We start from the raw sequence: 23184 nt of genomic DNA, 5'->3' as shown, positions 1-23184 counted from the left end.
AAAAAGCAGAGATATTACTTTGCAACAAAGGTCTCTTAGTCAAAGCCATGATCTTTCCAGTAGTCATGTACGGATGTGAGAACTGGACCATAAAGAAGGCTGAGTGCCAAAGAATTGATGCTTCAAAATGTGGTGCTGGAGAAAAGTTTTGAGAATCCCTCGTGCTGCAAGGAGAACCTGTTGATCCTAAAGGAAATCAACCCTGATTTTCATTGGAAGTACTGATGCTGAAGCTGAAACTCCAATACTTTGGTCCCCTGATGCCAGGAGCCAACTCATTGAAAAAGACCCTGAAGCTGGGAAAGATTGAAGGTGGGAGGAGAAAGGGGTGATAGAGGATGAGATGGTTGGATGGCATCACCGACTCAATGGACATGAGTTTGAGCAAATTCCTGGAGCTAGTGAAGGGCTGGGAAGTCTGGCGTGATGCAATCCGTGGGATTGCAGAGTCGGACATGACTTAGTAACTGAACAACAGCCGCATTGTAGGCGGACGCTGTACCGTCTGAGCCACCAGGGAAGCCTGACAGACGGACAGACAGACATAAATAGCACATATACAACCCCTCCTGTAAGAAACTTGCTTAGTTTAATGAGATTTAATTTTCACCATTGTCTGTACTACATATTCTTTAAGTTGGTAGCTGATTAAAAATGTGAACCAATATTATCCAAGGTTTGGAAATTAGACTGGCCATTTATTTCCAAAGCTATTTTTTTTAACTTAGCTTCCCCCTCGAGTCTGAGGTAGGGTGCAGAATGGAGTGGACGTAAAGACAAAAAAGAGATGAAAACTTATAAATGAGAGGTTGATAGTCAAATCAGGATTAATTTTTAAAGGTTCAAATGTCCTTGATAACCTTGTCTGTTATGAGTTTAGATAGAAAAATCCTGGCAAGTCTCTAGGCAGGCATTGGACTATAGCCTTATGAATTTAATGGATAAATATCCAGTATAACATCAAATACCTTCACGGACAATTGGTTAGCACTTCATATATAATAGCAAAAGTTTCTGCCAACAAAAGGAGTTTGTATTCTGATAATACAGCACTTTAAAATTTTTTTGTGATAACTTGAACTATCACGCAATTTTGTGTTTGTGTGTTAATCACTCACTCGTGTCTGACTTTTGGGCTCCTCAGTCCATAGTATTCTCCAGGCAAGAATACTGGAGTGGGTTGCCATTTCCTTTTCCATCATGCAATTTTAGTTTTCCTGAAAAAAAATGTCCTCAGCAGATAGTATACAATTACAAGCAAGGGGTAACTGATCAATTCATGAAAACAATGGTAGAGTCCAGGAAGTTAATTAGAACAAGAATATTTGATTAAAAAAAGCAATCCCCAAAAGTTGACTCTATCCAAAAGAAGAAAAGGGGATATGCCCAAATAACTGTCAGTTCCCGTTTCAAGTTTTACCGGCTCTCTGCCTTCAGTTACGCATGTCGTAACTGTGACTCCAGGCATAAGAAACAGCTACAGAAAATTGAGAGCGATAGACATCAATTCCTACAGGTCAATGATTTCAAAGTGCATCAAGCAGTTAAAGGAAAGGCAGATATAATGGAACACCCCCCCCCCCCAAGGGAAACAATACCTTTCCTAGGATAACACGTGACGTGTTGGTCCTGGCGAACCGTTACAGAGAATCAGCTTGTCCTTCAGCAATCGGATTAGGTTATCCATCAGGCTGACTTGGGCACATACAGTTTAAATCAGGAAAGAATAGATAGTTGTTCTAAATTTTGTGTGCTCCTAAGGGGAAAAATAATTGAAAGCAGAGGTTAAGGCTACTTATTGACCAAGTGAGATCATTGAATAACATTAAGCTTGGCATTATTCAATTTATCTATCCCTTGTCTGGTGCCTGATAGAGTTATTTCTCCCCTGCTATTTCCTGGCAATCCCAAGAAAATAAATTAGAGTCACACTATCTACTAGTTTTAAAAATGTATTCAATTATTTTTGTATCACTTCTGATAGCTGTAACACTTGCTAACTTCAGACAAATTGACTGCAGGATTAATGTAATCGTTTCTATAGAAAGCAATCAAAGCTTTAAAATGACAGCATTCTAAAATAAGATAGTGGTTCCCTGACATGGGGTAAAGCTAAATGGAGAAGTTTTCTCCGCTTTGCTCTTTCCTCTGCTTCAAAGGTCACTTTGCATTTGAGTGTGACTCTTCACTCCTTCATCTGAAACAGTTCAGCCACAATGAGTATCAGGAACTAGAAGGTGCTGGCCCAGAAAGTGTCACCTAGCACTCTTGCTTAATTGTCTTGCCCTCATCAAGCTGAACGTACCTCTCGCGGAAACACTGTCAAGTTTTACTCCATATTTTAAAACAGATTGGTCTAAGACAATGGTTTCAGCATTTCAGCCACCAATTTTATTCCTAGCTGGAGAGTTACTGGGTGGAACTCACTGTTTTAAAAGCTCGAATTATTTAGTCTGAAGAAGAAAAGCCTGAGGAGTAACAATATTTTCAAGCCTATGGTGTCAACCATGAGCATCTGGTCACTCTATCCTAAGCGTGGCCACAAAAAAGGCCAAGACATAGAAGGTCTAGGAATAAATGCTTAGTACTTTTTGGGGTCAACATCAAAAGGAAGTTAGAGAGGGATATTATTCAGTCTTAAAAGGAATTAAATTCTGACACATGTTACTACATGAGTGAACCTTGAAGACGCTACACTAAATGAATCAAACCGGACAAATGTCCACTTATTCAAGGTAAGCTGGAGTGGTCAGACTCCTAGTAAGAGAAAACAGAATGGTGGGTGTCAGGGTCTGGGGGCATGGGGGAAGTGAGAAGGTGTTGTTTAATGAGTAGGTGGTTTCATTTTGGGAAGACAAGATAGTTCTAGAGATGGATGTGGTAATGATCCCACAGCGGTGTGAATGCCACTGAAGTGTGCTGCTAAAAACAGTTAAAATGGTGAATTGTGTTACATTTTATCACAACTTAAAAAATAAAAGGAAATAAGGAGGAAATATTGGAGAATTATGAGAGGGATGGAATAGGAGCAAATATTTGGTTGCTGCTGCTGCTAAGTCACGTCAGTCATGTCCGACTCTGTGCAACCCCATAGACGGCAGCCCACCAGGCTCCCGTCCCTGGGATTCTCCAGGCAAGAACACTGGAGTGGGCTGCCATTTCCTTCTCCAATGCTTCAAAGTGAAAAGTGAAAGTGAAGTCGCTCAGTCGTGTCTGACTCTTAGCGACCCCACGGACTGCAGCCCACCAGGCTCCTCCGTCCATGGGATTTTCCAGGCAAGAGGACTGGAGTGGGGTGCCACTGCCTTCTCTGTTACTGCTCACTCAGCAATATTCTTAATGCTAAGCCCAAAGCTCCGGAAACACCCCTGACCCACAGATGCTGCTGCGCTCTGGCTGGAGAGGTGAAGGGAGAGGTGGGAGCCCCACTGTGAGGCCCACCCACAAACCCAGCGCTGCTCCGGTTTGCCTAAAAGTGCTGCTGGACTGAGCCAGGCATTCTCTTGCCCTTACCTTTGTTTCTTTGAGTCCCAAAGAAGTAAAGCAGGAAGTCACACCCTTAAAAGAGTCAAAGAAATCCGAGCCTACCCCAGCAGGCTCGGAGAACGAAGTGCTTGGCCTGTCTGGGAAGAAACTAGACCCATTCAGTTGCGTGGTCCTTTAAAACACAACGCAGCCTGCGCAGGGGTCTGGTGTTTCTCTGTGAACCACACTTTGAAAATCGCCAGCTTAATCTACTCACGAAAGGTCAAGGTTATTCAAGATTTCTTAAATGAGGATCACTCATAGAAGGCCCCGAACTGCCTTCCGTTTTGCTGATACTAAAATTAGAGGGAATCGTTTTAATTAGAGAAGCCGAGATCTGGGACCGGTATCCAAATGGTGCTTCCTCTGTTTTCAACCGTTTCATCTGCACTGGAGATGATGAACCACAGATGATGATATTCACCCTTGAAGTGCAGGCAGTTATTCTGAAACTGTGAATCTGTTCCAAAGTAATTAATCTACCAAAGAGTAAGCATAGCAAGAATTATCTCTTTGTGTCTATAAGTTTATCTATGAGAAACTTTGTGAAAGTGAAGTCGCTCAGTCGTGTCCAACTCTTTGCGACCCCATGGACTGTAGCCCACCAGGCTCCTCTGTCCATGGGGATTCTCCAGGCACAAATACTGGAGTGGGTTGAACATTAAGTAAGCATAAAACATCCACCCAGTTGAACCTAGCCAAGGAAACACACACACAGAAACATACCCTCAAACACCCGCAGCTAAATGCACCAGTCACCTTAGTCCTTCCATACCTGCTGCTCCAGGCTCCCCTGCGATTTCAAATCACCCCTCCACCCCCCCCCACCGCTTCCACCAACTCACCTTGACTTACAAGTTACAACCCTTCCACAAGCAAGTGTCAGGTTTTTTTTCAAGATAAAGTGCTGTATTTATTGCAATGTTTATGTGTTTCTCAACAGCGTAGCATGCGTAAAACTGCTACTGTTTTTATTAGGCTCCTTTTTTTAACGTAGCACTGATGGAGCGTTTGAGTGCTGTACACGGACCCACTTTTCCCCATCAGCTCTGTGGTTTTCATTGTGCTGTGGGGCAGAGCGCAGTGTTTCTAGGCACACGCTGTCACAGAAGTGACTCTCCTGGGTAAGCTGATGTCACGAGGTTACTCTCCTCTGGTCAGTAATGCAAAGAACACATGGCTTCTCTATTTTTCTGCAACTGCTCAGTTTTCTGCATAAGGCTCCCACTTGATCAGTAGCACATAGAATTTTACACTCACGAGGTATATCTTATTTAGGCAAGTTATATCAGTCTGGAAACTGTCCTTCAGAATCCCACACAGAAACTGGCTCAAAATCCCATAATTTTGTCTTCTCCTTCAATCCAGTCACTGCATTTTTGATGTCTCGATCACATTGCATTCCTCCTACTTAGACCCCTGTCTCCTTCTTCCTAGACCCCTTGCAGTTAAAAGTGTTCGATTTCCATTTCTATAGTTTTTGGCTTGGACTTGTCTTATATGTTATGTTCCTTCCTGAGGCAACTAGCCTCATGGTTCAGGCAGATTAGTGGAAGCGCTAACTTCTTTAGGCTATGGAAGAACCTAAGGTTGGGCCTACAGGCTGTCTCTTGGAATTTACTAAGGAAGAGTAAAGGAGTAGAAATTCTTTTATCTCTCAACAAAGCCTGGCTTTCAAGATTGTTTTCTAGTTTCAGAATCAAAAAAGCCCCCTCTGGATATCAACATTTAAAAGTTTTTTTCTAAAAAAAAAAAAACTTTTTTTTTTTTCCTCTCTTTTCATCCTGTGATAACAATTTGAATTCAAGGCAGTAGACCCTTACCACCTCCCACAGGATGGGGGACAGTCACCCCCCAAAATATATGATATAACAATAATAACGAGAATTTTCAACAAATACTAGCTTTGTCACAAGTATATAAACTATTTAGATTGACATAGGCATAATATTTTTTATCAGAAAGAAAAAGCTATTTAAAAACACATAGAATCTAATTATGCTTTGAGTCCTTTGAAAAAACTCATACTTTTTAAAATTCTCAGACAATTTGGCAAAGAGTAAGTTTCTACTTCAGAAAGGGCATGGTAGTTTCTTCATCAGAACACAGCTAAGGCAGAGTATATGATGAAGAGACAACCAGGGGATCAGTCTTGGTCCACAAATTGGAGTCTTGTGGCCTTTTAATTTTATTGGACTATGCCACCAAATACAACTCTTGGAAGGCATTTTTTCTCATATAATTGTAGAGAGAAAAATAAATTATATTTATAACCTGATAAGAAGTTGCATTAAAATGGCCTAGTACTCCCCAAGCTAGCTCAGTAAAAAACTAGCTTCATGCATAAAAGTGAAGGAATACAGAGAAATCTGACAATTTACCTGAATGTCATACATTGAAAAATAATTGTTGTTCAGTCACTAAGTTGTGTCCAAACCTTTGCAACCCCATAGACTGCAGCCTGCCAGACTTCCCTGTCCTTGATTATCTCCTGGATTTTCCTCAAACTCCTGTCTGTTGAGTTGGTGATGCCACCCCCTTCTCCTCCTGCCTTCAATCTTTTCCAGGATCAGGGTCTTTTCCAATGAGTCTACTCTTCCAATCAGGTGGCCAAAGGATTGGAGCTTCAGCTTCAGCATCAGTCCTTCCAGTGAATATTCAGGATTGACCTCCTTTAGGATCAACTGGTTTGTTCTTGCAGTCCGAGGGACTCTCAAGAGTCTTCTCCAGCAACACAATTCAAAAGCATCAATTCTTCAGTCTCAGTCTTCTTAATGATCCAACTCTCAGATCCATACTTAACTACTGGAAAAACCATAGCCTTGACTAGGCGGACCTTTGTTGGCGAAGTAATGTCTCTGCTTTCAATATGCTGTCTAGGTTTGTCATAGCTATACTTCCAAGGAGCAAGTCTTTTAATTTCATGGCTGCAGTCACCATCTGCAATGATTTTGGAGCCCAAGAAAATAAAATCTGTCACTGTTTCTACTTTTTACCCTTCTATTTGCCATGAAGTGATGGGACCAGATGCCATAATCTTAGTTTTTTTAATCTTGAGTTTTAAGCCAACGTTTTCACTCTTCTCTTTCACCTTCATAAAACTGGTGCTTTAGTTCTTCTTGGCTCTCAAGCTTTAGAGTGGCATCATCTGCATATCTGAGGTTGTTGATATTTCTCCAGAAATCTTGATTCCAACATGTGACAATATACAGCTTTGACATACTCCTTTCCCAATTTTGAACCAGCCCATTTTTAAATGTCTACTTCTGTTGCTTCTTAACCGGCATACAGATTACTCAGGAGACAGGTAAGGTGGTCTGGTACTCCCATCTGTTTAAGAACTTTTCAGTTTGCTGTGATCCACACAGCCAAAGGCTTTGTAATACAGTCCTTCAAAGTAATTAATGAGATTTACTTAAAAACCAAATAATGGGCTGCAATTTAATGTTGTCGTTTAGGGGCTCAGTTGTGTCTGATTCTTTTGAGACCCCGTGAACTGTGGTCCACCAGGCACATGGGAGTTTTCTCAGGCAAGAATACTGGAGGCGGTTGCCATTTCCTCCTCCAGGGGATCTTCCCGACCCAGGGATCGAACCCAGGTCTCCACGTCTCAGGTGCTCCCTGTGTAACGTTAAATATTTAAGGAAGTTAAATTTATTTAAGTAAGCTCATTTTTGCTTATTTAAGTTAACTTTTAATCTATTAAGTTACACCTTCAAGTCTTAATTTTCTTAAGATTTAGGTTCATTAGTCTTACATAACTAAGTTATACTTACACTTTTGGTAATTGTATTAAAATAAAAATAAGTGCTTATTCTTAATATAGTCTTTGAAATTTAAGTTAATTCTTTTCTAAGAAATTGAATTTCTCTATAAAACTAATCCAATTTACAAACAATTATAATGTCTTAAACATTCATGAAACTAAATATATAACTTTAGTACATCTGGTTCTTTCAATATTTTAAATGCCTAAAAGGGAAGATATAAATATAGTAGATGTTTTACTATTATTAAGCTATAATTATTATTTTAAGTAACTTAGGTAACAAAATTTAACAGATTGCACTGAATATTTAAAAAATTAACAGAAAAATCGTAATAATGATGTAATTTAATTTGTCTTTTCTCTACTTATTTTTCCATCTTTTCAGAGTTTAAGGATACTTAGGGAGGAGAATAGAGTTTCCATTGTACTCAGAATCCAAGATCATAATATAGATATGTATCTCTTTATCATGTATTTGAGCCCAAAGGAAAATATTGGATCCTATATATTCTCTCAGATTCTAAGCAAGATACAGGTAAATGCCTTGAAATTTTTCTTAGAGTTAATTCCATGTGCTTGGTCCCAAATAAAAGACAAGTCCACATATTTCAGCTGAGAATTTGTTTTGTAACTTACTGAATCACTTTTATTTTCCAGTTTATCATGATATCTTGAATCTGTTGTTAGCTCATTGGATGGGGAAGTATAATTTTGTAACCCACTAAGGTGGCAGGTAGCTTGTAGCACTAGCTGAAGGAATTCATCTAATCTTCTCACTGCTTGAAAGGATTCTGAATTCTTTTCATATTTTTTTCCTGTAAATCTTGGCCATAATTCAACAGAAAGTTGAACAGAAAGATCAACCGTATCTTTGCAGGTAGAAATAGTAGGTCTGGAGTGGAATGTTAAGCATAGCTTACCCAAATGTCAAATAAAATATGCACCTTTTAGTCATCGCAGTACAAGCTTGAAGAGTATGTGGATAATATGGATGGAAGATGAGTAAGATAGGAGAGAAGCAGCTCAAATGAAAAATGATAAGATCTACCTCTAGCCTGACTCTCGTATTTAATCTTTGAAAATCACTAAGAAAAAGATGACCTATTATAATTCTGCCTCAAGTTTCTATACCTGAAACTCTTTCAGTGACATAAAAAACAAAGGAAGTGGTACATTGTCTGGAAGGTTTTTGAAGCCAATAGCTACTGTGGCAAAATATATATATATATATAGCTTATAGTAAAGCATCGCTTCCTTGTGTTAGCATTCTACATGAATGGATCACTTCAAATACACTGACTTTGCATCCTGACTTCAAACTATGCAATGTTTTGTCCTTTGATCAGAATCTGGAGTCTGCAGACTGGTTGAATGCAAATGTTTAATAATTGTTTATGCGTGTATGCATGCTCAGTTGTGTTCAACTCTGTGCGACCTCATGGACCCCGCCAGGCTCCTCTGTCCATGGGATTCTCCAGGCAAGAACACTGGAGCGGGCTGCCATTCCCTTCTCCAGGGGATCTTCCCAACCCAGGGATCGAACCCGGGTCTCCTGCACTGCAGGCAAATCTTTACTGTCTGAGCCACCAGGGAAACCCTAATATTTGTTTAATAATCTAGAACTGTGTAATCATACCAAAGTTTCCCAAATACCATTATGAATACAAGCCGTTACTCTTTAACCTATTGATTATATTTTGATGTAGGTTTTGATACAATACAAAGTATCAATGAGCAGGCATTTTCTGCCATTTTCTCTTATGTCTTTTATGCCTTTTGTCTCCTTACTATTTTCCTTGGCAATCTTCACTTGCCCTAACATCTGTTCTCTGCAATTAACTTGATCATTTCTGTTTTCGATACTTTCTGAAGAGAGAATTCTCCTCAATGGCAGTGGCATTGTTCTGAGAATTGAACTGAGTGATAAGTTAACCTCTCCACTGTCCAATAACTAGTTAACTGAGGTAGTGAAGTTGAAAAAAATTATATGCCAAATGTTCAAAGAGATACAAAGTCTAGATATGAGAATCCTTCTGTGACACATAATGGGAGTTGTAAGAAAATAAATACTACTAACTTTTTGCAGCGTTTCTTACCCCAACCACTAGCATTGTTTATGGCCTTTTTATAATTTATCATCCACATCATTTTAACAATGTGTTAACTGACTTCACTGACTGATGCATTTTCTCCTAACACTTTTCTACAGACTTGTGGTCATGTCACTTTGTCTGGAGCACAACTTCTAGTTATCCTTCTTTTGAGTCCTGTGTTCATTTATCTTAAAAACCATTTTAAACGCTTATCATGTGCTGAGAAACTATTAGGCACTGTTTTTTAGGGAAAGTCACCAATAAATATATATTCTACACCTGAACTGCATGGAGAAAGGAACTTTACCAAGGAGTCAGGAAAAAAAATTGCCCTGGAGAAATGATAGTTGATCTGAATTTTAAACCAGTCAAGCTAAAATTCACAGGGTATAAACTGGTAAGAGAAAAGACATAGCATCTTTGGGCATCTACAATGTAGTACATAAAAAGCTTTTTATCTCACATGATCAAGACTAGTTGCTCATTAAAGAGTTAAAAGAATCATTTAAGAAATGATGCACTAATACTATATTAGTTAGATGGGTATTAGTCACTGTAGCAAAATGCAGGGCTTTTAACAAGATGGAAATCCACTTCACACATTAATGTCTGAACACAGTCTACCTGTGACTGATGCGGTAGCTTGTGATGGGACTCAGACTGTTTCTCTCTTGCTGTGATTTTACACCGGCAATATTGTTTTTCTGCTCTTGGTTGAAGGTGGTCAACCGGCCATTCCAGCCAGTGGGAGCAGCTGTGGCCCACCTGCTCTGATGCTCCCTCTTTCTTCCCTGCACTAACTTTGCTCCTATGTGGACAAGAGGAGGTAACGGGACTCTAGACATTATCTTTTTACACATTTTACTCTGGGAATGTGTTAGTCCTCTTGTGGGCACATCAGTTTGCTTTGAGCCTATTTTATGTGATCATAAGTATGAGTGATGGCCTAAACAGGCTCCTTTGGCAAGGAGTTCGGTCTCTGGAGAATCTAGGTAGCGGCCTGATATCCAATTAGTGGCATCACTCCAACAAGTTCTGACATGTGCAACTTGTTGTCCCCAGCTTAAGGCAATTTCAGGCAAGTCTATGGTTGCAAATGCCAGTTACCCTCCGTAGATAACTCATACTTGTTGTCAGTGACAGAACAGAATCTAGATTTGAATTATGAAATCAAAATGGTGATCCTTGCCCCCTGCTAATCAACCATCCCATCTTTGCTGTTGCGGTTCAGACACTAAGTCATGATTGACTCTTTGTGACCCCATGAACTGCAGTGCATCAGGTCTCCCTGTCCTTCACTAGCTCCCAGAGTTTGCTCAAACTCAAGTCCATTCAGTTGGTGATGCCAACCAGCCATCAACAGAGGATGAGATGGTTGGGCGGCATCACTGACTCAGTAGACATGAGTTTGAGCAAGCTCTGGGAGTTGGTGATAGATAGGGAAGCCTGGCATGCTGCAGTCCATGGGGTTTCAAAGAGTCAGACACAACTGAGTGACTGAACTGAAGTGAACTGAGTACGGCCCTGTCTATTAGCACAAGACCCAATTTTACCCACTCCCACCAGGAATCTTCCACAAGCCTCTTATCCACATCCATCAGAGGGCAGAAAGAATGAAAACTACAATCACAGAAAACTAATCAAACTGATCACATGGATCACAAAGTTGTCTAACTCAATGAAACTATGAGCCATGCAGTATAAGGTCACCCAAGATGGATGGGTCATGGTGGAGAGTTCCAACAAATGTGGTCCACTGGAGAAGGGAATGGCAAACCACTTCAGTATTCTTGCTTTGAGAACCCCATGAACAGTATGAAAAAGCAAAAAGTTATGACACTGAAAGACGAGCTCTACAAGTCAGCAGGTGCCCAATATGCTACTGGAGATCAGTGGAGAATTAACTCCAAAAAAAATGAAGGGATGGCGCCAAAGCAAAACACCCCCCAGTGGTGGATGTGACTGGTGATGGAAGTAAAGTCCGATGCTGTAAAGAACAATATTGCATAGGAGCCTGGAATGTTAGGTCCATGAATCAAGGCAAATTGGAAGTGGTCAAACAGGAGATGGCAAGAGTGAACAATGACATCTTAGGAATCAGCAAAGTAAAATGGACTGGAATGGGTGAATTTAGATGACCATTATATCTACTACTGTGAGCAAGAACCCCTTAGAAGAAATTGAGTGGCCATCATAGTCAACAAAAGAGTCCAAAATACAGTACTTGGGTGCAATCTCAAAAACGACAGGATGATCTCTGTTCGTTTCCAAGGCAAACCATTCAATATCATGGTAATCCAAGTCTATGCCCTGACCAGTAATGCTGAAGAAGCTGAAGCTGAATGATTCTATGAAGACCTACAAGACCTTCTAGAAGTAACACCCAAAAAAGATGTCCTTTTCATTATAGGGGACTGGAATGCAAAAGTAGGAAGTCAAGAAATACCTGGAATAACAGGCAAATTTGGCCTTGGAGTACAGAATGAAGCAGGGCAAAGGCTAATAGAGTTTTGCCAAGAGAACGCACTGGTCATAGCAAACACCCTCTTCCAACAACACAAGAGACGACTCTACACATCACCAGATGGTCAGTACCGAAATCAGATTGATTATATTCTTTGCAGCCGAAGGTGGAGAAGCTCTATACAGTCAGCAAATACAAGATTGGGAGCTGACTGTGGGTCATCATGGACTCCTTATTGCCAAATTCAGACTTAAACTGAAGACAGTAGGGGTAACCACTAGGCCATTCAGGTATGACCTAAATCCAATCCCTTATGATTATACAGTGGAAGTGAGAAATAGATACATGAGATTAAATCTTATAGACAGAGTGCCTGAAGAACTAAGGACAGAGGTACGTGACACTGTACTGGAGGCTGTGGTCAAAATAATCCCCAAGAAAAAGAAATGCAAAAAAGGCAAAATGTTGTCTGAGGAGGCCTTAACAAACAACTGAGAAAAATAGAAGCAAAAGGCAAAGGAGAAAAGGTAAGATATACTTATCTGAATTCAGAGTTACAAAGAATAGCAAGGAGAGTGAGAAAGCCTTCCTAAGTGACCAATGCAAAGAAATAAAGGAAAACAGTAGAATGGGAAATATTAGAGATCTCTTCAAGAAAATTAGAGATACCAAGGGAATATTTCATGCAAAGATGAGCACAATAAAGGACAGAAATGGTATGGATCTAACAGAGGCAGAAGATATTAAGAAGGGGTGGCAAGAATACACAGAGAACTGTACAAAGAAGATCTTCATGACCCAGATAATCACGATGGTGGGATCACTCACCTAGAGCCAGACATCCTGCAATGCAAAGTCAAGTGGGCCTTAGGAATCATCACTACGACCAAAGCTAGTCGAGGTGATAGAATTCCAGCTGAGCTATTTCAAATCCTAAGAGATGATGCTGTGAAAGTGTTGCACTCAACATGGCAGCAAATTTGGAAAACTCAGCAGTGGCCACAGGACTGGAAAAGGTCAGTTCTCAATTCACTCCCAAAGAAGGGCAAGGCCAAAGAATGTTCAAATTACCACACAACTGCACTCATTTCACATACTAGCAAAGTAATGCTCAAAATTCTAGAAGTCAGACTTCAATAGTATGTGAACCGAGAATTTTGAGATGTTCAAGCTGGATTTAGAAAAGGCAGAGGAACAAGAGTTCAAATTGCCAGCATCTGTTGGATCATAGAAAAAGCAAGAAAATTCCAGAAAAACATCTACTTCTGCAACATTGATTACGCTAAAGCTTTTGTGTGTATCACAACAAACTATGGGAAATTCTTCAAGAGATGAGAATACCAGACCACCTGACCTGCCTCCTGAGAAACCCGTATGCTGGTCAAGAGCAACAGTTAGAACCAGACATGGAACAACAGACTGGTTCCAATTTGAGAGAGGAGTACATCAAGACTGTATATTGGCACCCTACTTATTTAACTTATATGCCAAGTACATCATGAGAAACGCTGGGCTGAATGAAGCACTAGCTGGAATCAGGACTGCCAGGAAAAATAGCAATAACCTCAGATATGCAGATGACACCATCCATATGGCATAAAGTAAAGAGGAACTAAAGAGTCTCTTGATGAAGTTGAAAGAGAAGAGTGAAAAGGCTGGCTTAAAGCTGAACACTCAGAAAATGAAGATCATGGCATCTGGCCCCATTACTTCATGGCAAATAGATGGGGAAACAATGGAAACAGTGACAGACTTTATTTTCTTGGGCTACTAAATCACTGCAGATGGTAACTGTAGCCATAAAATTAAAAGATGCTTGCTCCTTGGAAGTTTAGCTATGACTAACCTACACAGTGTATTAAAAATAAGAGACATTACTTTGCCAACAAAGTTCTGCCTAGTCAAAGCTGTGGTTTTTCCAGTAGTCACGTATGGATGTGAGAGTTGGACCATAAAGAAAGCTGAGCGCTGAAGATTTGATGCATTTGAACTGTGGTGTTGGAGAAGACTCCTGAGAGTCCCTTGGACTGCAAGAAGATCAAGCCAGTCCATCCTAAAGGAAATCAATCCTGAATTTCATTAGAAGAACTGATGCTGAAGCTGAAACTCCAATCCTTTCACCACATGATGTGAAGAGCTGACTCATTGGAAAAGACCCTGATGTTGGGAAAGATTGAGGGCAGGAGGAGAAGGGGACGACAGAGGATGAGATGGTTGGATGGCATCACTGACTGAAAAGACATGAGTTTGAGCAAGCTCTGGGAGTTGGTGATGGACAGGGAGGCCTGGCCTGTTGCAGTCTTTAGGGTTGCAAGGACTTGGACACGACTGAGCGACTAAAGAACAACAATAGGCGTGGGAGGTAGATGATAATAAGATGAAGAATAAGAATTGAAATAAAAATAACCACCACAGCAGCTAACCACTGAGTGTCATAAAATGATATGCCAACCTCTCTCTAAGAGTTTTTCATATACTCTTTCACATAATTACTCCCCTAAGCATTTTGAGGTAGTACAATATTTTTTTTTTTTTGAGGCATCAGGTTAGATAATTTTCTCACTTCCAGTCTAGTGAGTATCAAAACTAGAATTTGATCCCAGGTAGTCTTGCTCCTGAGCCTGGTGCTACGATCAGCTACAAATATATGGATACTTAGGCACATGGGACCTCGAGGTTCAAGTGTCAAGTTAACAGGGAGAGTGCATACGTACAATCTAAAGGAGCTATTGAAACATGGCGAAATGTCATGTGTTCACTCTGAAGCTACGAGAGAGGGGCTGAGTCAGAATAAGATTCTCATGTGGCCAAAGAGGCCGTCCTATCTCCTACAGACAGATGCTACATTCCCTAAAGCAAGTAACAGTTTTTTGAAGGGATATTAAAAATCATTGCTGACCCCGTATCAGTCTTTTCTGTCACAGCTGCCCACATGAGCAACATGCTGTCAACAGAATAACCTTCTTAAGGCTTCAAGGACGCAGATGTATAGCAGGTACTTTAAATCTCAATGACTATTGAGGCTTCTTTTGTACTGTTTCAATATGCCCACACGTCTAACAAATGCTGTAACCAGGAATAAAGTGGACTTTATTTCCATCTTGCAAAGGCACATTGAAACGTTTAAAGATTTTCTAGTTAGAACTGGTGAACTGTTGCTTTTACTGAATTCGTAGATTTTTCAACATGGTTGACTTTGTATGTGTGTGAGTGCTGTGTCTTTATAAAGCTGCCTCTTTAAGAAATAGGAGATTACCTATCTTATGTTGCTTTACCATATTCAAATGCACATATTTTACATACTAATGCAAACTTAATAAGAGAATTATACAGCCACAGTAGAAATCCAAGATGTTAATTACATAATGTTGTCACTGAATCTGTAATCCACTTAATGTAATCATTATTGCAAATGTTTTATGACTTGACCGCTGTTACAAGAAAGGTAAAATGGGGCATATTGTAAGAAAAAATCAACCTTTCACTGAGTGGTCTTAACACCTGTGCGTGTGTGTGTGTGTGTGTGTGTGTGTGTGCACTCAGTGGCTCAGTTGTGTCTGACTCTGTGACCCAGTGGACTGTAGCCCTCCAGGCTCGTCTATCCGTGGGATTCTCCAGACAAGAATACTGCGGTAGGTTGCCATTTCCTCCTCCAGGGCATCTTCCCAACCCAGGGATCAAACTGGCATCTCCTGCGTCTCCTGCATTGGCGGGCATCAGATTCCTTTACCACTGAGCCACCCAGGAAGTCCCCTTCACACTTAACAGTACCTATAAGTTAAAAGTACAGAAGTCGGAGTTTTAAATCATGTGATTAACCTGAGTATCTCCACAAAGATTTATAGAGACATTGTTTTAATTTATTGCCACCAACAAACAAAGGTAGCCTACAGCTTTTTGAATTTTGATGTTAGTAATATACCCATAAAGTATAAGGGACATACATTATCTATACCAACATACCATGGATTTTATTACCCATATGGCATCTACAACCTTCTCCCCACCAAAAACATAGCAGGAATATTGAAATATGAAGTGATAAAATGTTTCAGACATTTTAGATGCCTAATTTCTAAGTAAGCAAGAAAAGAAACAGTAAAGCAAAAAAGAGAGGTAAATAAAAAGTATGAGTGATACAAAGTTATTAATAGGCAGCACTTAAGATGAAGGGAAAAGATTATGGGGATAGCATATAAAAATACCTGAATAACTTCCCTAAAATCACGGATGGCATGTAGCAGTCCCTCAGGGGTAGTTTCCTATTCTTTCCTACACATAGAAGTTTAAACATGCTAACACATTCTAGTAACAGTTACATCATCGTCACAAACCACACCTACAGTTGAAAATGTTGGCTTTGCCCACATTGAATTGTCACATTTCTAAGATAAAATATTGATATGGTTTAATGTCATTTTATTTTTGTACATATTTTAGGAACCCACTCATAATGTGACTCTCTTCCCAACAATTCCCCTGTTAACATAATAATTTATACAGCATCACCTGCTGATCGCGGAGCTCCACTCTGAGGAGGGGTGCAGTTGTGCATAATTAATTATATTCACATTTTAATATTCATATTGCTGGTCATGATTTATTATCCAAGCTTTCTATGCAGGGCAGAGGCATAATAAAAGACACACTTCAAAAAGCTGTTCTACTTTTTGTTAGCAGAACTAACTGATTTGTAGATGAGCACATTTTCCTTTCTTTAATGGAAGCACATTTTGATTACACTGTGAATAAAATCATGATTACTTTTCCCTTTTAAAAATATGCACAAATTATTTTTCTCATTTATCAATTCTTACTTGATTTAGGGATAACAACCACGAACTCAACTATTCTTATTTGAAATTTTCTGTGATACTATATCTTGTCCCCCTCTTAAATTTAGCAGTAAAAACATATATGTTGATTCACTAACAAGGAAAATTTAAAATAAGGAGAAAAATTACTTCTGAGAAGTAGAACTCCACATCTTCTATGTACAGATGTGGAGCTAATTTGTTGTTACTGAATATTAGTACCCTACGTATTTAACTTACATGCAGAGTATATCATGAGAAACGCTGGGCTGGATGAAGCACAAGCTGGAATCAAGTTTGCCAGGAATAATATCAATAACCTCAGATATGCAGATAACACCATCCTTATGGCAGAAAGCAAAGAAGAACTAAAGAGCCTCTTGATGAAAGTGAAAGGGGAGAGTGAAAAAGTTGGCTTAAAGTTCAACATTCAGAAAACTAAGATCATGGCATCTGGTCCCATCACCTCATGGGAAATAGATGGGGAAACATTGGAAAGAGTGAGAGACATTATTTTTGGGGGCTCCAAAATCACTGCAGATGGTGACTGCAACCATGAAATTAAAAGATGCTTACTCCTTGGAATAAAAGTTATGACCAACCTAGAGAGCATGTTAAAAAGCAGAGATATTACTTTGCCAGCAAAGGTCCATCTAGTCAAAGCTATGGTTTTTCCAGGGGTCATGTATGGATGTGAGAGTTGGACTGTGAAGAAAGCTGAGCACCAAAGAATTGATACTTTTGAACTGTGGTGTTGGAGAAGACTTCTTGAGAGTCCCTTGGACTGCAAGGAGATTCAACCAGTCCATCCTGAAGGAGATCAGTCCTGGGTGTTCATTGGAAGGACTGATGCTGAAGCTGAAACTCCAATACTTTGGCCACCGACAGAGGATGAGATGGTTGGATGGCATCACCGACTCGATGGACATGAGTTTGAATAAACTCCGGGAGTTTGTGATGGATAAGGAGGCCTGGTGTGCTGCGGTCTATGGGGTCACAAAGAGTCAGACATGTCTAAGTGACTGAACTGAGCCGAACTGAATATTAGTAGAATTTATAAATATTTGTGATAACATGAATATTTGACTATATGCTATAAATTAAGCTCAGATCAGATCTAATATCAAATATTACTGTAGCAGTAGAGGACATCGGGCTTCCCTGGTGGCTTAGCAGTGAAAATCCACCCGTCAATGCAGGAAATGAGGGTTTGATCTCTGGGTGGGGACGATCCCCTGGAGAGGGAAATGGCAACTCACTCCAGTATTCTTGCCTGGGAAATCCCATGGATAGAGAAGCTTGGCAGTCTATATAATCTTTATCCACTAGAAATTTCCTTAGGAGTTAGTTTCAAAAGGTAAAACTGATACTGATTTCACTGAGTAATCAATCACAGATACTGATTTATATAAAATAATGATTTTCACTATGCAGAATTTAATTAGGGAAATACATTCAACCTCATGCAGACAAATCCCCACTGTGCAGTTTGTACATCTCGTTTATATCTGAAGATGAGCTGATTAACATATAAGTCAATATTAAAACTGAATTTGGGGAGTTATATTTTAACAATACAAGAGCAGTGGATTTGATTAAATAACATTTCTATTTAAAAGAAATTATGAGTGCTGAATTTGTGATCTGAATGTTAGTCAAATTAAAAAAGAGGATGGAAAGAACTTGGCTACTTCTCATGTGATAAGTGTAGTGTGGAAAATAGAAAATATATTTCTCTAGTTGAGACAAATTACACTTATAATAGGAAAAAAAAGGTGCTCTGTTTCAATAATCATATTCAATTTGAAATTCAACTTAGAAGTATCAAGAAGTTAATGTCTATTTTCTTTAGCTGATGTATATATGCATATAAGTATATATATTTGACTGGAAATCATTAAACTTCATAAATTACAGCCTACAGAATATTACTATACAGCAAATTAGAAAAACCCATTAATTAATCTCAGTTTATGACATGCTTTGTTCTATTAAGTATAGACTTCAAGGGAAAGGCAAAATAGAAGAAAGAATAGAGGAAAAAATCAGAGGTTAATTGCCTTAGTTTATCACAGTAGTTTTGACAGCTCTGATCCATTAAAATATGTGTAAAAAATGGATGATTGTATTCTCAGTAAAACTGTGTTTTGAGAAACTTTATTTGAATATTGGTGTTTTAATTCCATTTATAATCTGAATAAAAGCTTAAAAAATTACATTTATAGAAATGTCAGCTTTTGTATGTATCCATTGTTACATCTAAAATATTGCATGTTTTTCTTATAACTTACCAGTGAAATAAGCACATTCACATCACCCTATTTGTAGAAAAAGAGAAATATTCACCTAAGTTGCATTTTATTTTTCTTTTCTACTTGTTCTCTCTTTTAGTAGGTAAATAAGAACTTTAGGGGGAAAAAAGAACATTAGAGAAACTGTGTTCATTATCTATGGGAGAAGGAAATGGCAACCCACTCCCATAGTCTTGCCTGGAGAATCTCCTGGTCAGAGAAGCCGGGCAGGCTACACAGTCCGTGGGGCCGCAAGAGGCAGACACAGCTCAGCGACCAGACCACCACCAGCGTTGGTCATCTGTAGCTACATAACAAGCTGTCATAAAGCCTCAATCTAAAATAACGAGCTCTGACTGTTTCATTGGTTCTGTGGGAAAAGAGTTTAGAGCAGCCTTCCTGGGCGGTTCTGATTTAAAGTCTCTCCCAAGGCTTCCGTGCAGGTGTCAGCTGGGGCTGCACCCACGTCAGGGTTTGACTGGGGAAGACCTTCCTCGTTCATGCACGCGGTTGCTGGCGGTGCTTAGCTCTGCACCATGCGGCCTCTTCGCAGAGTGACTGATGACGGGCAGCCAGGCGCCCGGGGAAAGTGGAGGAAACTCAAGAAAAAGGGGGTGTCCCCGAGATGTGAGATGCCATCTTTTTATGACCTGATCTAGGAAGTAACATTCCATTTTCTGCTGTGAAAGTGAAAATGAAAGTCGCTCAGCATACCGTCCATGGAGTTCTCCAGGCCAGAATACCGGAGGGGAGAGCAGTTCCCTTCTCCACGGGATCTTCCCACCCCAGGGATCGAACCAGTTCTCCCACATTGCAGGCAGATTCTTTACCAGCTGAGCCACCGGGAAGCCCTTTCCGTTTCCTGCTAAGTTCTGTTTATTAGAAGTGGGTCTCACATTCTACTCATTAGATGTAAGTCCAGCCCACACTCACACAGAGGTGAATTACACTCTACTTGTTGAAGAAGGGAGTATTATTTTACATTTCTATTGCTGCTTTAACAAATGATAGGCATGCTTCATTTTACTGCACTTTGCAGATACTGAATTTTTTTTTTTTTTTTTTTTTGGCAAATTGAAGGTTTGTGGCAACCCTGCATCAAGCAAGTCTATCAGCGCCACTTTTCCGACAGCATTTGCTCATTTTGTGTGTATGTCACATTTTGGTTGTCTCGTAATATTTCTAACTTTTTCATTGTTATTATATTTGTTATGTCTATATATGATCAGTGATCTTTGATATCAGTATTGTACCTGTTTGGGGTTACCAGGACCTGTGCCCATATAAGATGACAAATTTAATTAGTCAATGTTGTGGGCATTTTAACTGCTTCACCTGTTTACCCCTCTCTCCACTTCTCCTCAGGCCTCCCTATTCCCTGAGACACAATGATATTAAAATTATCAGTTAAGAATCCTATAATGGTCTCTCAGTATTCAAGTGAAAGGAAGAGTCACACGTCTCTCAGTTTAAATCAAAAGCAAGACGTGATTAAGCTAGTGAGGAAGGCATGTCGAAGGCTGAAAGCTAGACCTCTCACACTAAACAGTTAGCCAAGTCGTGTATATAAAGGGGACATTCTTGAAGGAAATTAAAAGCGCTGCTCCAGTGAACACACAAATGATAAGAAAGCAAAGTAACATTACTGCTGATAAGGAGGATGTCTTCATGGTCCAGATAGATGATCAACCAGCCACCATATTCCCTTAAGTCAAAGCCTAACCTAAAGCTAGGCTCTAACTTTCTTCAATTCTGTGAAGGCTGAGAGAGCTGAGGAGGCTGCAGGAAAAAAAAAAAAAAGTTTTATATTAGCAGAGATTGGTTCACGAAGTTTAAGGAAAGAAGTCATTCCCATAACATCAAAGCAGAAAGTGAAGCAGCAAGTGATAAAGTAAAAGTTGCAGCGAGATATCTGGAAGCTCTAGCTAAGACACTTAATGAAAGTGGCTACACACAACAACAGATTTTCAATATAGATAAAACAGACTTCTATTGAAAGAAGTCACTTAGGACTTTCATAGCAAGGGCTGACATCAATGCCTGACTTCAAAGCTTCAAAGGACAAGCTGACTCTCTTGTCAGAGGCTAATGCAGCTGGCTACTTGAAGTTGAAGCCAAAGCTCGTGTACTTTTCCAAAAATCCTGGGCATCTTAATTTTGCTCCGTCTACTCTGTCTGTGGTCTGTAAATGAAACATCAAAGCCTGCATGGCAGCACATATGTTTACAGTGTGATTTACTGAGTATTTTAAACCCACTGTTGAGAACTACTGCTCAGGAAAAAAAAAAAAAAAGATTTCTTTCAAAATATTACTACTCATTGACAATGCACCTGGTCACTCAAGAGCTCTGATGGAGAGGTACTGTGAGATTAATGTTTTCATGCTTGCTAACCCAACATCCATCCTGCAGTCCATGAATCAAGGGGAAATTTTGAATTCTGAGTCTTATTATTTAAGAAATATATTTTGTAAGGCTATCGCTGCCATAGATAGTGATTCCCCTGATATATCTGGGCAAAGTCAATTGAAAATTTTGTGGGAAAGATTTATCATTCTAGATGCCATTAAGAACATTTCTGATTCATGGGAGGAGGTCAAATCTCAACATTAACTGGAGTTTGGAAAAAGTTGATGCCAGCTTTCAAGGATGACCTGGAGAGATTCAAGACTTCAGTGAAGGAAATAAACTGCAGATGTGTAACTAGCAAGAGAACTGGAGTTAGTTGTAGATTCTGAATATGTGACTGAAGTGCTGCAAGTTCATAATAAAGTTTTAATGAAGAAGAATTGCTGGATGAGCAAAGAAAGTGGTTTCTTGAAATGGAATCTGCCTCTGATAAAGATGCCGTGGAAATTGCTGACATGACAGTAAATGATATAGACTATCACCAAAACTTGATGAAGCGGCAAGGTTTGAGAGCACTGACTCGTTTTGAAAGAAGTTCTACCATGGGTAAAACGCCATTGAACTGCATTGCATGCTACAGGAAGAGTCAAACAAGGCAGCAAACTTTTTTGTTCTCTTATTTTAAGAAATTGCCTCAGCCACTCGACCTTCACTAACCACCACCCTGATCAGTCAACAGTCAGCAATATCAAACCAAGCAAAAAGATTACTACTCACTGAAGGCTCAAATGATGGTTAGCATTTTTTAATGATTAAGTATTTTTGAATTAAGGAATGTACGTTTTTAGACATATAGCTATTGCACACTTACTATATACTATGTGTGTGTGTGTGAGCGTGCACATGTGCTCAATTGAGTCCAACTCTTTGCGACCCCATGGACTGTAGCCTGCCAGGCTCCTCTCTCCATGGAATTTTCCAGGCAAGAAAACTGGAGTGAGTTGCTATTTCCTTCTCCAGGGGATCTTCCTGGCCCAGGGATCGAACCTGTGTCTCTTGTGTCTCTTGCATTGGTGGGCATGTTCTTTGCCAGCTGAGCATAAATTTTGTATGCACTGGGAAACCCAAAAGTTCATGTGACTCACTTTATTGTGGAAATCTGCTTTATTGTGGTAGTCTGGAACTGAACCTGCATTATCTCCTAAGCATGCCTGGACCATAAATTTAGAGAATTAAAACATTATGAATTTATTATCTTAGAGTTCTGTACGTCAGAAATTCAGCCCAGGTCTCACTGGGTAAAAGTAAACATCTCAGCTGGGTGTGTTCCTTTCTGGGCGCCTAGGGGCACTCTGTCTCATTGTCTTTTCTGTCTGCTAAAGGCTTCCCACACTCCTTGGCTCATGGTCCCCTTCTTCCATCTTCAAAGCCAAAAATAGCGGGTTGATTCTTTCTCACCCTGCGTCACTGTGACCTTCCGACTTTTTCCACATTTAAAGATCATTGTTATTACACTCCGTCCACCCAGGTAATGTAGGCTAATCGCCCTATTTTAAAGTCACCTTAGTTACCCTTTGCTCTGTATTGTAACATAATCACAGGTTCTGGAACTCAGGGCATACATGCCTTTGGGGGATGATTATTCAGCTTACTACATGTTTGCAAGAGTTTGTGGACATGGACATAGGTGGAATTTTAAGCTATCACGGTAATCAATCACGATCAATCACTAACATATAAAGTCCCTGGAATCTGTCTCCTTCACTAATGCATGCACTCAAGATCCTGTCCCTCAAAGATCTTCACCAGACGCTACTAACTCATGCAACAAGCCGCCTTGGTCATTCAATATCCAGTGGAGATAAGCATCTCTCCCTTTC

General features: G+C 39.8%; 1 protein-coding gene and 1 long non-coding RNA gene across 2 annotated transcripts in view; one reads left to right on the top strand and one right to left on the bottom strand.

The window, feature by feature from the left end:
• RALYL (RALY RNA binding protein like) overlaps positions 1 to 23184 on the top strand; it is a 786844-nt gene that overhangs the window by 586880 nt on the left and 176780 nt on the right. The gene's annotated exons all lie outside the window — the stretch shown is intronic.
• LOC133042384 (uncharacterized) lies at positions 1194 to 20710 on the bottom strand. The gene is made up of 3 exons (XR_009689483.1): positions 20603 to 20710; positions 1599 to 1756; positions 1194 to 1217 (listed from the first exon to the last, which is right to left on the bottom strand). It is a non-coding gene; the product is annotated as an uncharacterized LOC133042384 (long non-coding RNA).

The sequence above is a fragment of the Dama dama genome, chromosome 21 (assembly GCF_033118175.1).
Source record: "Dama dama isolate Ldn47 chromosome 21, ASM3311817v1, whole genome shotgun sequence".
Taxonomy (NCBI): Eukaryota; Metazoa; Chordata; class Mammalia; order Artiodactyla; family Cervidae; genus Dama; species Dama dama.
The sequence above is the reverse complement of the archived record's forward strand: the minus strand, read 5'-3'. Positions and strand labels throughout refer to the sequence as shown.